Raw genomic sequence first — 14,840 nt, forward strand, 5'->3', positions numbered from 1 at the left:
GGGAAGAAAATGTGGCATTTGAGGAAGTGATTGTCTGTTTCCAAGATGCATATGAATAAACGTAGATTTTACTTTTTGCCCTAAGAATTTAAGTCTATTATTTTCAGCTTATTATATAAAATTCACTGGCAACTGCCTTTTAATATATAAAAATGTAAAGACTTCTGATGGAGCATGTTCCAGGACTCCCCAGATGGAGTGAACTCGGTGGGGGAGAGGGGAGGAGTATACTGTTTGTAAAGAGGATGTACAATTCTAAGTTTGCTATGCTATTTTCGTATCGTTTTGTTTTTGATCTTTGATTTAAAAATTGGAATACACTGAAATTATTGATAAATTTCAGACTTCTTTACATAGCCCATAATGGAATTTTGACACTGATTTCTTTGAGAATCTTTTTTGTTTACGTATAGCCTAATAACATTAAGTAAGGATCTTTGTTAATGTAAGTTACTTATTTTCTCAGGATAATTTATGACCATTTGACAAATACCTCTTCAACTCGTAGATTATTTTTGGGAAGAAAATTATAATTTTAAAATTTTTTACTTTCTGAAAATGATTTGTTAAGCACTGGTAGATGGGTACTATTGGTTTAAAAAATGTTCTACCATTAATGTTAAGTACTTACAAAATATTTTCAACTGCATTTAGATAACATGGTTGCCATTGGAACCATTAATAATCCACAATCCATTTATTTTATGATTAGGTACCATTCTGAGTTAAGACAGAAAATGCTGGTAATACTTAGCAGACCAGGCAGCATCTGTGGAGAGAAAAGCAGATTTGACTTTTCAGATCCTATGTTTTTTTCATCATTTTCACATGGCTGTAGAATTGGATTTTTTTTTTGTTGAAATTAGTTATGTTCAGATTCCAACTACAAGAATGTTTTCATATTTGAAAGAATTGCTTAATTATATAATTGTCACATCACATTCATTATATTTATCCATATTTCATTGTTTCAAAGTTGTTAGTTAACATGACTTTTTCATTAAAATAGGCCTTGTTAAAAATTGTGGTTTAGTGATGAAACTTTGTCAGCTCATCATCTGTATATATAATTGGAGATGTTAACCACTTGTTTAACCATATTATGCAATTCAAGGATATGATCTCAAATAGTGTAACTTTAGACTGTCTGATTTATTACCACTCATGAGTGTCAACCTGCAGAAATGTTGGGCTTTCACATTGAATTGAATGGTTGGATGCTTTATGTTAAGCTTCATCTTTTCATGATCACATGAAGATGCCTAAACCTGCAACTCTTCTGCCACCTTTGTGAGCCAGGTCTTCACTCAGATGTGGCATGTCACGTGTCTCAAGTAACTGAACCTCAACAGTGTGAGCATCAGCATCATTTTCCTTCTCTGTCACTTGCAACCTCCTGGTGCAACAAAATGGATGACTCCCCACCAACATCTCAGAAAGTAGTGCTGGCCCAGGCGGGAGGCGCAGGGATAACCCAGCTGCTGAATCAGGTTGTGTGCTGGGCCCTGTGACCGCACGCCGAGCAGATGGAGGCGCCAGATGCCCTAGTCCGCACCTGCGCAGTCGCCTGCCCCGCCGGCAACAGAAGGGCCGGGTGAGACGTAGCGCCCCCTCCTGGCCGGCCCAAGAGCCTCGTTCTCACACGCCTGGCCACAATTCTCGCGAGAATACACTGAGGGTGCTGATGCAACATGAACTATTCCCATTGTTACACCAATGCCCCCCCTTGTTAACCACCTCTGGCAGAAATGGGACTGCTAATGGTGGGCAATAACCTCGAAGTTTGGAGGAATTGCCCTGAAAGTAATGCTCAACTCTGCTCTCTATTGGACAATAGTCCCCTATGCAAATAAAGCACGCACGTCACTTCCGTTCTTTCTCGGTCGCCATTTTGGCCAGGGAAGGCTCAGTGAATTATTGTCGGCGAGGCTGAATGTTCGCCCCCCCGTCCCCCCTCGCCGCTCGCCCGTCAGAAACTTGTCGCTCCCCAAAAAAGTTCGCTCGGTCGCCTTGAGGCTTTTTTTCTTTTTAAAATCCGGGCAGCCGCTGAGGTCCGGCGACGTCCAGTTGTCTTTTGTTTGCCCCCCTTCTCCTCCCTCCCGCCCGCCCCCCTCCTCCCCTCTCTCTGCCGCTGAGGAAACAGCTCCCTCTCTCCGCGGCCGCTGGAAGCACCGCCGCCCGGGCTGGCGCTCAGGAGACTGAAGCGGCGGCGGCAGCACGGAGGGAGGCCCTTTGTTTGCGGCTCCGCGCTTCTTCTCACTGCTGCCGCTCCGGCCGGCCGGCTCCCGCTCACCTCCGCCAGTCAGACCAAATAAGAAACAAAAACCACAAGGTGAGGACGTTTCTCTTTTTTTTCTTCTTAACAAGTTTTATCTACATCTATAAAACCCGAGATTTTTTTTCCTGCGAACACAAAATAGTCCAAAAGGGAAGAAGGGGGAAAAAAACCACACCGATTCTAAAATGGGTTTAGAAAAAAAAAGCTGGAATAGTGTGTGTGATGCATGCAAGTAGTTCTCCTTTATCTTCAGCAATTGGCACTTTATTTGTGGACAAAGATGAATCGACCTAAGGTAGAGATCCAGCTGCAACGATTGCTTTATCCTATTTTCTATGGTGCCTATTCGCATGATTAAAAAAAATGCATTAACGCCCGGATTTTTGGTTAATTTGCCAAATGCACAATTTCTTAGCAAACACCAGTTGTACTAATCAATCATTTATAATTGTCAATCATTTGTGTGTTTACTGTACTTCAAAGTTAGGTGGGGATTCAGATATTAGTATAATTTACTATGTATCGATTTGATGTATATATGATAGGTCAAGTCACCCAATCGATGTTAGTGTTACCTTTCTTAATTGTGGATTACAATATTACCTAAAAGTCTTTCTCAAAGCTGGGTGGATAAGGTATTTTAGTTTTTTTAAAAGGAGGCTCCTGTGTTTCGAGGTTGTTTGATCTATGGGTAAATTAGTTCAGTTCATTTCGAGCTCCCTCAAAATCAGCGCTATTCTAGACATTCAAAATATAAAATAGTAATTGTTACCGGTTATTCTCTATGAGGCATCAGTCGTGATTCTGATCGAACATTTGTTTACACGTTTGCTCAATACCTTTTCTAGTGCTCTATGGTCTTTAGACAGCATGTTCAACCAATCCAGACAGCAAGGAACGCCCTAGACAGAAGACGGGGTGGATGGAAACTGTGATTTAATTTATTTGTTAATTTACATATAAGTATTCACGTGAGTTCACTCGGTGACAGTTCTGCATATTTTATGATGCTGATAATATTAGGGATGGGATAAGTTGACGATGATAATGTTAAAATGTGCACCTCTGGACTGGTTGCCGGCTGTGACGTTGCTGTAAAATGGCGCGAGTACTGCTCCACTGCAGACATGAATAGATCTAGGGATCCCCAGTTTTGTAATTGCTTAAGTAGAAATGTTTAGCACGTGTTCTTTGGAGAAATCTTATCGTGATCCAACCGTTATCAGGTCCAGAATGATGCAAAACACAGGACCAGTGTTCAGGAAAAGGCATTTAGAACTGTTAAGCATCAAATAAAATAGTTCATTTTTCTTCTGGGTCTTGTGTGTTTTCATATCCATTGCAGTTATAGTGTTTTCTGTGCAATCTGATGGCAAAACAATTTTCCCATTCTTGCGTGCATAGCCGCCCCCACCCATGTTGTAATGCAGCCATGCAGAAAATGAAAATCAATACTGGGTGCAGCAGGAGGCGCTCTTCAGGAGCTGGTTTGGAGGCTCCAGATGCAGGATGAGGAGTGATCAGGGAAAGAAATGCTGTGTGAGGAATAGGTTGGCGCTCCCAGGACAGCGCCACCTGTAGCTTCAATGCCGAAAATGGTGACTGAATACTTTGGGTTGCATATAAAGCACAGTCTGACATGTGGATTGCAAGAATGCATTTAATTCAACAAGACCTCACCAGATAACGTTTTCACGTCCATTTTCTGGAATGCACAATGATTTACTTATGACCAAGCTCCATATTGAATGTGTCCATATTATTGACACCATGTCTTTGTATAACTGGATGCATTTGATGACAATCAGTACAAGGCAAAATATGCCTTAGTGAAAAATGATGACGGTGAAATTGAGTTTTTGGGTATTACAGATTAACTACTAGCTGTGATTTGTCAACTCAGTCGAGCTGTTTGGTTACTCCCATTGTCCAATCAAAGAGTGATCATGTGAGTTGGATGTTTCAAAAGATGTTTTGCAGTTTTAAATTCATTGATGTAGTGATATATCAGCAGTAATCAAGTGTGTTCTGCCCCTGTATATTTGTGTGCCACAGCAGGAGCAAAAGTATTATTTTGATAGCCCTCTACACTACTCTGTCAACTTAAATAAGACACATCGTCTGAGTTATTTTTCAGGGAATCAACTAGTTTCAGGTAACAGTTTGGTTATCTAAATTTTGAACCATGCAATCTATTTGATTTTTGTCATGAACCAATTTTGCAGAATAATATGTGATCCCATCAAATATCTTGAATCTATTGTATTTGGTGTGGCTCTGTGAGAGAACGTGATATATTAGAATTGTCCACCAACTATTGGAAATGCTGATGGTTTTTATAGTTTGCCATTGGATCCTTTATCTAGGAAGTGAAAGTTTTTATATAGAAATTAGGATTTGGATTGTAAATACATGTTTAGTGAATGCTAAGGTGTAGCTGGATGCCATTTATCTTCAGCCCAATTCAGTCTTTAGTAGCTATGAACATGGTTTTTGTTCTCCCCACCCACTTTTCACTATATGTTTCCAGAGTCGAGAGTTTCTGTGAGGAAAGTCTTTGTAGTTTTTTTTAAGTTATACATTTCTATTTGTTTTGCAACAGGCTTTTCTCTCTTTTGCTTTTGTGGCTTGGGCTAAGCTTTACAAGATTGTCTGGCTTTCCGTATCTCAGCCAAATGGCTAATGAACTTGGCTATACAATTCTAAATCCAGTAACTTGCAAAGATTCATCTTATTGGCAGCTGATATCACTTTTCATGTACTTTCCAACAGAGATTACTGGAAAGTAACTACCCCCAACCCCTCAACCATCAGAGTGAAATAATGGGAAAAGCTCCATTAATGCCTTACTGAGAATAGCTGACTGGTCATCTGTTTGCCATCAAAATAATATGCCACTTGTCTGTGTGTGTATACCTCAATCACACAAATTTACCAACTGAACTATTGTGTGGGCTGAAGAGCTAATTCTTAAATTCCATGTATGCATTATTTTTAACCATTGGACTACTGGCAGCCCAGGAAATTGCAAGGATCCTGGTTACTTTGTTGCTTAATTAGTTTGTGATGGCAGAATGAATCTCAAATAAACAATTAAGAATCTATTCTGTTTGGTAAAAAATTTACTGCTAAATTTTTTTCTGTATTCTCCCCTTCTTTATTCAGTAACATTCTTTTAATTCAATTTAAAGCAATGCAGAAATTTTGAGAGGTGTGTTTACTGTTCAAAACCTTTTAATAACAACTGACTGAAGTGATAGGCTGAAACAAATTTGTGTTGTTTCAGCCTATCACTTCATTATTGGGCATTAATTGGCTGCTGCCAGAGAAATCATATTGTTGGCTCTTGAGATTTTCAACCATTAGATGTGGATATGGCAGTGAAATTTCACCCTGACTAAAATAGTTAGTATTCTCAGGATTGCACAAATGAGCTTAATGGAAACAATTTTATGACCTCTGCTCTTTTAAATTCCAAAAATTAAGCTCACTTATGTGAGTACTAAATTTCTGCTTAAATTATTTCTAACCTTTATCTTGGGCTCAGATAAAGACTTGGATTAAGTTTCCCTTGTGTACTATGCTTCCAGTGTTCTCCTGGAGCATTGTGGCAATCATCAGAAAATGATACCCCTTTAAAATAAGACTTTGTCTTGGTTCTTTCACTTATGACAGGGAAGGATTACTGTAATATTTCCTGTATCAATGTTCTTCGGAGGAATGCAAGATGTGGTATTGTTGGCTTGTGAAGATGTATCAATGTGAGTTTGTACTGATCTGATTAGATCAATGTTGGCAGTGGAACTCAGTGTCAATATAATTGTGGAACTTTTCAAAAGTCCATTTAAAAAAAAATGAGATTGATCCCTTGAACAGTTATTCCAGTGCAGCTTAGTTTATTATGTTGGCCACATTGTTTATGGGCAAAGGCTTTGTTTCCTTTTCAAATCTTAAAATTCTTGAAGGCTATATAGCAAGTCCCGGCAATTAATATGGTTGGAATACGAAAGACTACATTTGTGAAAATAGGGGAAATACAAATGGAGTCCATGATTGGCTGCTGTTTGGCAATTGCACGGTTTGTAGTCTTTACCATAAACTTTGGTAGAATTTAAAGTCCTCAAAAAGGAAGTGAGATCTTATACAGTGTATACTTTCTGCTGGCATTTTGTCAGTACAGGTAGCGATTGTCACTGTAAGTTATCATTGAACTTGAGGTCAATACTTTAGCTTCCTAGGAAGAAACTTAGTATTTTCATTGTTGTGTAAATGAATGTCTAAAGATTTAAATTAGACATTTGTAGGAAAGCTTTACCTACACTTAAAGTAACCAATTTTCATATTCTGAGGAGGTGCTAATGTACACATTCCCAGAGATTTTGAAGACTTTATTAATTTGAGCATAATCTGCATGACAAATCAGTACAAAGCATAAATCAAGAATGTAAGTGGAATGTAACAATCTGAGTGTGCCAATGTGAATCTTTCAATGACTGAAGTCCCTATTTTGATCCCTACTTTATACCACACGAGGTATTTAAAAGTTGCCCTAACTGCTTTAGAAAAGGGTGGGAAGATTTTTGGTTAAATTCCTGATTCAGTGCATTTACTCAGTTTACATGTACATGTATGGCAAAAGGTGAGCTGGTGTTTAGCTTGTGTTTCTGCTCTTGATCCATTGAATCCTCAAGGAAGATGGCAGAATATGGATCTTGGTGAGGTTAAAAACAACCTTTACTCTAATAGTCCTGTGGTTTATTTTGTGACAGGCTGATCATCTGTCATGGTGCCAAAGGATTGCTTCAAAGGACTCCTTAACTTTTCTTTAATTAGTCCATTTGAGGTAGTGACATGGCCATTGGAAGAGACTGCATCTAATCTGTGTAGCATTCAGGGAGAAAAGGTGTTAGAAACTAGCAATGATACCAGAGAATTAGAAATATGCTGGGATAGGGAAGTAACATGGAGATATCTGATAGATGGCACTGTATGCATTGTAAATATTCTAATATGGCATACTTCTTAAGAAGACTACATTGCCTGGGGGAGGAGAGAAGGTTGGGCTGTAGTGTGAAATCTGGAGACGGTCCAGCAAGTTCAAAACCTTGGCCCTGTTGACTTCCATTATTTTAAATGATTTGTGTTAAAATGCATTGTTTTTGAGGTTCAGTTGTAATGCTTTTGCAAATTGAATATATCACATTAGGTGCAAATTGGTCAGTTTCAGATACCTGGTGCTGTGGAGTAGGAATTAAAGTGAAGCATTGATTCCTTGTGTGCTCGGGTTGCAATTGCAGTGAAGGAATTTATAATTTGGAGCTCACATCAGGCTATGATTACTTTCATAGAATAGACTGAGAAAACTTTTAACACTGAAGAAAGCAGTTTGGTCCATTGTTGCTGTCCTGCACAATTCCACCTTCTGGCACTAACTAGGTCATTTAGCCCTGCAGGTCGCAGCTCTTCAGGTACACATCTAAGTACTTGTTAATTGTGATGAGGGTCTTTCTATCCACCACCCTTACACAGAATGAGCCCAAACTTTGGATGATTTTTTTCCCCAGTGTCCAATATTTTGAATCTATGCCCACTGGTTCTTGACCACTCTGCCAAGGTAAATGGGACTTTTCTATTTGCTCTATCTCTACCCTTCAGAATTATGTATGTCTCAAGTAAGCCTCCTGTTCCAAAAACCTTATTTAACCTTTCCTCGGCTAAAATTTTCCAGTCCTGTCTATGTATTTGTTAGTTTCCCCTGCCGTCTAGTGCAATCGAGTCTTTCCTGTAATGTGATTAGAACTTTACATGGTACTCAAAACTGTGGTTCAACGTAACCTAGCAGTTCCCTGCTTTATATTCAATTCTTCGGCTAATAAAGAAAATCATCACTTAAGCATTTATGACCACTTTATTAACCTGTCCTGCTACCTTTGCAGATTTGTGGATGTAAGCTCCAAGATTCCTTTGTTCCACCATATCATTTTGTTCTCCCATTTGTGTGTTTTCCCCATTCCCCCATGCACTTCTCCGGATTAAATTTCATTTGCCACTTTTCTGTTCAATTGACCAGCTCACCACTATCTTCCTGCAGTCTAAAATGTTCCTCCTTGCTGTTAGACACGTGGCTAGCTTTCATATCATGCTGCCTATATTTTAAGTGTGAATTATTGTATATTATGAAAAAACACGAATAGTCCTGGTAATAGCCTTTTGGTTACAAAAACACATCAATTACCTTATAAAAGCTCAAGTTAAAACATGTAAAAATGTACTCTATAGACTTGGCAAAATTTAAGAGTTCATTCTACAGATTTAATTATAAGCCCTTATCTACTTTAAATTACATTATTAATCAATCAGTGATACCTCTAAATTAAAAAAAACCCAGTTACAGGTTGTTCCTGGGTTAGGAACACCCAAATGGACACCCCTACATACGATCGAGCTCCCATAATGTTACTAAATTCAAAAGTCTGATTATATACTTGCATTTGTTCCTATGAACAACAGAACTAGTTTTCTCTCTCCACTTCTAGTAATTATTCTTTTCATTCTTGTGCTTTTGCTGCCATTCATTATAGTACTTGGAGGTGTGGTTAGCATATTGAGCAATTTCCCTGTATTTTCTGACCTGTGGATGTCCGTAACAATGGAACGCGTTCATTACCTGGGGACAGCCTGTATTTTAAAATTTATGTCCTATATTGTTTGCATGTATTACCTAGAATTTTGATTCATTTCTACATGTGGTAAAATATTTGATTTTTTTTTCTCCTTGGGGTGGAGGGGTTTGTATATGTGTGTAAGAGAGATTGTGTGGGGGGAGGAGGAGAGGGATTAAATGGCCCAGTTACTTCATAATAAAAAAAATGTATGTCTAATTTATTTGTTGGCTTTTGCAATTGAGCTTGTCCCTAATCTAATGACTTTCTACAAAGTGGTAAAAATGAGATTCTGCTTTACAGGCAAATCAAAGTTAATTTTTTTTGAACAGCTAACTGGCAAAGGAAGTCTGACCAAAATAAGTCAAGTGGATCTGTAACTGCAAAGCCACTGGGATAGCATGAACTACAGGAATTAAAATATTTAACTTCTGGGGTGTGGTTTAACCTAGTACAAGTCATCTCTGGGTTACAAACACCTGCCTTATGGATACCCCTGCATATGAATGAGCTCCCATAATATTAAATTTAAAAGTCTGACATAAATACTTGCATTTATTCCTATGAACAACAGAACTAGTTTCCTTTCTTCACTATTGGTAATTGTTCTTGTTAGTCTTTTGATATCATTCATTACAATATTGTGGAGGTATGCTTACCATATTGAGTGAGTTTTGTGTATTTTCTGACTTGTGGGCAAAATCGACCTGTGGACGTCTGTAAGAACGGACCCGTTCGTTACCCAGGGACAGCCTAGAGTGTAGAACAGTGGTGTACAACTTTTGCAGGAAAGGCCACCTTGACAATCCAAATTGCATCTGAAGCTTGCTTAGGTGAAATGTTTTAATTCAACCGTACAAAGCCAGAAACTGATATTTGGTTGTATATATGAATATTTACATAATAGAATTCATTAACAAATTTATTTTTTGTTCACAAATTTATTTTTTGGTCAGGTTGCCACTGAACAAACCATTAATCGTTTCATTTCTTAAAGAAAAATACTGCTAATTGGGACATATTTTGGGCTTAACAGCATAATTTTCTTGAAATCAGTTTTGGCCTTGGTCAGCCAGGAGGCTCCGTGGCCAAACATTGTCTTAGAAATCCAACTGAAAAGAACTGGCACGGCACAGATTAAAATCACATAACATGTTGATCAATTTTGCCCATGTTTCTGCGTGTTATTGCCAGGTATTAATAAGGCATGAACATATGAGTGCAATTATTTTGTATATTCTAGCACTTTTTTTGGTGTCCAGCTCAACCACATAACATTAAAGCCCAGGCTCAAAATGAATGTTATACAAAGGTCGGATACACCTCTCTTAAAGTCATAGGCAGACCTGTACAAGACTGCCAAATAAGCCTCGAGTAGATAGACCCAAACTGGGTCCCCAGCTGGTTTCAGTAGCTAGAAATGCCAGAAGAAATCTTGCATATAAACAAGTTTTTACATTTATCACAGAAGTTAGTTTACAAAACAACTGGAGAAAGACTGGTGATTAAAAAGGATAAGAATTATAGCGGGTAATTTCTAGGGAAGTGTCAAATGGCATATGGCCTTCTTGAATACCTACACTTTTGAGAGCAGAATGCTCCTTCTGGCATGTGCAAAAGTCGCATCAAAAATAGATTCCCAGTTTTTCTTGATTTTTGCCATGTATTAGTGAACAGCAATGTGTTACATATGGCATATCTTGGTAAAGGCAGCCTACAAGGATTCTGAGGTGTGCTTGCTAACAGGGTGACCCTAACTCTGACTTGTAGTATAGTATATGCTGAGGTAGTATAGTATATGCTGATCTCCATGACTATTTCCTGCCATATGGTATCTTTGCACTGAGACTGTCTTCTGTGTGAACTGTTTCACCACCTTGTGGAGGTTCCTCTGCACTCTCCCCACCCACCTATTGCCTGAGAGGATTCTGCTTCTCCCTTCATAGCTTGCATTCATTCCAATCTGAAAGAATGCTGGTTGTATTATGTTGTGACTCCTAAGGGCTGCTTCCTGAAGTTAGCTGTGAGGAAAAAGTGTTACGTGGGATATTCACCCTGGCATCCATTTTCTTTTACATGGGAGGAAGTTGCTCAGTGGTGTTTTAGAACTGGTACTATTGAATTTTTTTAAGAGCTTTTTGAGTGCATTAAGGGCTCTGACCATAACCCATTCCCAAATTAAGCTGCACAAAATACTGAACTTATCAAGTAAATAACATTTCTTTTTACGAAGCGCTGAATATTTTATCCTTCCCATCCTAATCTGCGCACCCTTTTCTTAATAATTTCACGTTGAGATTTCTGCACTTGATTCAGCAAGCTTAAAAATGGGTTGACAGAATGAGGGGAAACTAAACATGTACAGGTCTGCTGAGTTCTGCCAACATTTTGTGTGTGTTGCTCCAGATTTCTAGAAACTGCAATCTCTCTTGTACCTCTATAATTCTGAGCCCTTTTGTTTTCGCTAAAGGGGATAGTTTTCTTCCGTTAGCTTCAATCAGTCATGATTTTGTTCATCTCTAGTTAATTTGTTAACGTAATTCTCCTTGCACAATTTTCTTAGTGCTTCCAGCCATCTGTATAAATGTGGTTGCAAGGTAGTGGTTGGCTGGTAAAATGTGCTGTGCCTCTGCTGTAGGTGGTAGTTAAACTTAAATGAATAGTTACGTTTTTGTTGGAGCATTTAAAGTTCAGCATTCATGTAGAAAGCAGCTGATCTGATGAGTAGAACTTCCTATCTATCTGGTGTTTATGCCATGTTGCAGGATCTGGAGAAAGCTGGGAAGAGAGATCTTGCTGGTTGGATGAGACATAGGTAGGATGTTGAACACCACTAGCACTGACCGGCTATACGTTTGCAAAAAGGAAGGCACTGTGATTCGTTCATTTGTGCAGTTTAATTAACAGAAATCTGATTTGGTCATCATATCATGTACCTGATGCTTCACTGTTATTTTAGGAAAGTTGATCTGAACAGTAAAGTGATTAAAAATGGATGAAAATCTCTTGGTACTTGTGATCATTTTCTATTTCATAGGATTGTGCCTCCATTTTGTTATGAAGGAAGCCATTATTTAGTGGACAGATTTTTTTTCAGGTCACAAAGCTAATATATATATTTGGGAAGAAATTATTTTAAACTTAGAGCAAATCAACTGTTTGTGATAAGAGGTTAAGTAGAAACCAATATTATCCTGATGTTGTTTGTAAAGTATGTCCATCTATTAAAAAAATTCATTTATCTAAATTTTATATTGTGCTTATAATGCAAAGCAACCATTGAAAAATTGAGGAGTGAATAAATTTGCTAAAATTTCCCACTGACAGCAGAAAAAACATTGCATGTATGATTGATAGTAACAAGATAGGGCCAAATTTACATGTCTTTCTTTAGTTTGGACAATCTTTTAGAAAATTTTACATTCTATAAATAGATTGGCATGGTTATAAAAGGTATATATAGTTGTTAGGCAACAGATCTTCAAACTGCTCCCTGAGGTGGTAATGATTTATTTATGACTTTTACTTTAAATATGATTAATTTGAAATGGAGATTTTCAATCATTTTTTTAAGGTGATGAAAACACAAATTAAGGAAGTGGTAATGTTCATAAATCCTTATGTTTGTACACATCTAAGTATACAATAGAAATTTGTTTTGATATAAATTGCAGATAATAGTGCAGCTGAATCATTGAGATGTCTGTTGTGTTTTAAATGTATATTTGTGTTTCAGTGTAATTTTATCAGAATTATTCTGGGATTAGGGATATTCGAATTTTGATAAATGATATTTCATTCATGTGTTCCAAAAATAGATAAAAATGCATTGATAAAATCCATTGTAAAGCCACTTGCCATATGCATGATTTTAACATGGGAGCAAATAAAGCTGAGCAAATAAAATAAAGATTGTCACTGACATCAGACATGATGGTGACAATCCTTATTTTCACTAGGGTGCTTTTGCCTCCACAGATGCTTCTTGACAATTCCTCCAGCAGTTTTTTTTTTTCACTTCCATGTTGAGTTATATTGAGGTGAAGTTTCTTGCACTCCATAACACTGTTGTAATCCACATTTTGGCAATCCATTATAGTAATATGCAGTTTTAAGATTGGTGAAAGAATTTATGCTTTTAAGTATGGACAACTTCGAGAGCTGATTTTTGCAGAAAGGGTAAGATGAACCTTAACGTCTCCATAAGCTTAGTTTTGAACTTTACACAGCATTAAGTTTGCCATTTTGCAAATCTTTTGTGGATAACTGAGGCTTTAAATGTTCTGTATTTGGAACATACCTGCACTTTGAATATCACTCTAAACTATGCTGGAAAACATAATTTGATTTACTTAGGAAAAGTATTATTAAGATGTTTTTAAATGACTGAATTGAAATCTCCGTTAATTTAAATATTGTGCCAATAAATAGTATCAGATATCAAATTTGTTTTAATACACTTGTATGCTGGGAATAATAGCATCAATTTTTACGAATGTATAGAAAAACACCTCAAGTTACTTAGAGATACTGAAAATCTGCCAAAGAGAAAGGAAAGTGGACCAAAAGCTAGGCTTAAATTAAAAGCTTTAAGGACATGGCTATACAAGATGTTGATATTACGATTAAGACTGAGTAATCAAAAAAGACATTTTGGGGATGGTGAGTGAAATGTGACAAAGAAAAATTTTAACGATAGGATTAAAAAGTAAATTTGAGGGAGTTGGGGGTTGGTGGCGTGCTGACATATGATGCTAGGGATTAGAATGTCACCTGAACTTTACATGGAATAGTGTATGGTTAATGAACTATAATATGCTGAAATTAACTGCTAATTTGAGGCAGAGGTATGGGGGAAGGTGTCTTACTAAGGTGGAAGTAAACCAGTAATATAGATCGCAACAATGCTTTAAGAGACAATCAGGTTAATACCAAGATGGTGATTAGTTAAGGCAGTTAGTGAGAGTAGAAATTTGTAGCGATGGTCGAAGCCTGTTACTTTGATTCTCCTACTATATAGTTGGAAGAAATTATTTCTCATCAAGGTTGCATGATTATAGTAATAGAATTGGAAGGTTTAGAGATAGTAGAAGTTGAAACCAATGTTGCTGGGAAAAAAAGCAGAAACTTCTATAAAGTTTTGACAGGTCATGCAACATCTTTGGAGGGAGCAATGGTTGATGTTTTCAGTTGATCTTTCATCAGAACTGCAAAAAGTCGCAAGGAAAAGCTGTTGCGAAATAGAGTAGATCCACGATGGGGTGAAAACTAGAATGCTGGACGTATAATTTATAAGGGTGGAATGGCTGATTTTATTTGAAGTTGTTGAATTCGCTCTCAAGTCTGGAAGGCAATGGTATGTCTACTTAGAAGAACAACCTTTTCCACAAGCTCATTTTGAGTCTCATTGGAATGAGGAGCCATAAGCAGTAGGTCTGCATGGGAGTTGGATGGAGAATTAAAGTGACAGGCAATAGGAAACTCAGGGTCACTCTTGTTGACTTGAATGGGGGTCCTCTGCAAAATGGTCAACCAATCTGCTTTTGGTTTCCTCGACAGGGAGGAGGCCACATGGTCTTTCAATGTTCATCATAAGACACAGGAGCAGAATTAGGCCTTTCTGCCTATTGAGTCTGCTCCGCTATTCGATCATGGTTAATTTATTTAATTTATTATTCCCTCTCAACCCCGTTCTCCTGTCTTCTCCCTGCAACCTTTGACACCCTTACTAATCAAGAACCTATAAGCCTTTGCTTTAAATATACCCAATGTCTTGGCCTCCACAGCGCTCTGTGGTAATGAATTCCACAAATTCACCACTCTCTGGCTAAAGAAATTCTTCCTCATCTCTGTTCTAAAGGAACATCCTTTTATTCTGAAGTTGTGCCCCCTGGTCCTAG

The 14,840-nt window shown here is 37.8% G+C and overlaps 1 protein-coding gene across 8 annotated transcripts in view; it reads left to right on the forward strand.

The window, feature by feature from the left end:
- Positions 1 to 1,869: 1,869 nt before the first annotated feature.
- adnpb (activity-dependent neuroprotector homeobox b) overlaps positions 1,870 to 14,840 on the forward strand; it is a 31,889-nt gene continuing 18,918 nt past the window's right edge. For 7 of the 8 annotated variants that reach the window (XM_052031480.1, XM_052031476.1, XM_052031477.1 and 4 more), the window contains exon 1: positions 1,870 to 2,332. The gene's annotated coding sequence lies outside the window, so the exon portion shown is untranslated. Of the gene's footprint in view, positions 2,333 to 2,536; positions 2,574 to 14,840 lie in introns of those variants that run through there. The other variant, XM_052031479.1, reaches the window with a different exon arrangement.

This window comes from Pristis pectinata, chromosome 16, assembly GCF_009764475.1.
Source record: "Pristis pectinata isolate sPriPec2 chromosome 16, sPriPec2.1.pri, whole genome shotgun sequence".
NCBI lineage: Eukaryota > Metazoa > Chordata > Chondrichthyes > Rhinopristiformes > Pristidae > Pristis > Pristis pectinata.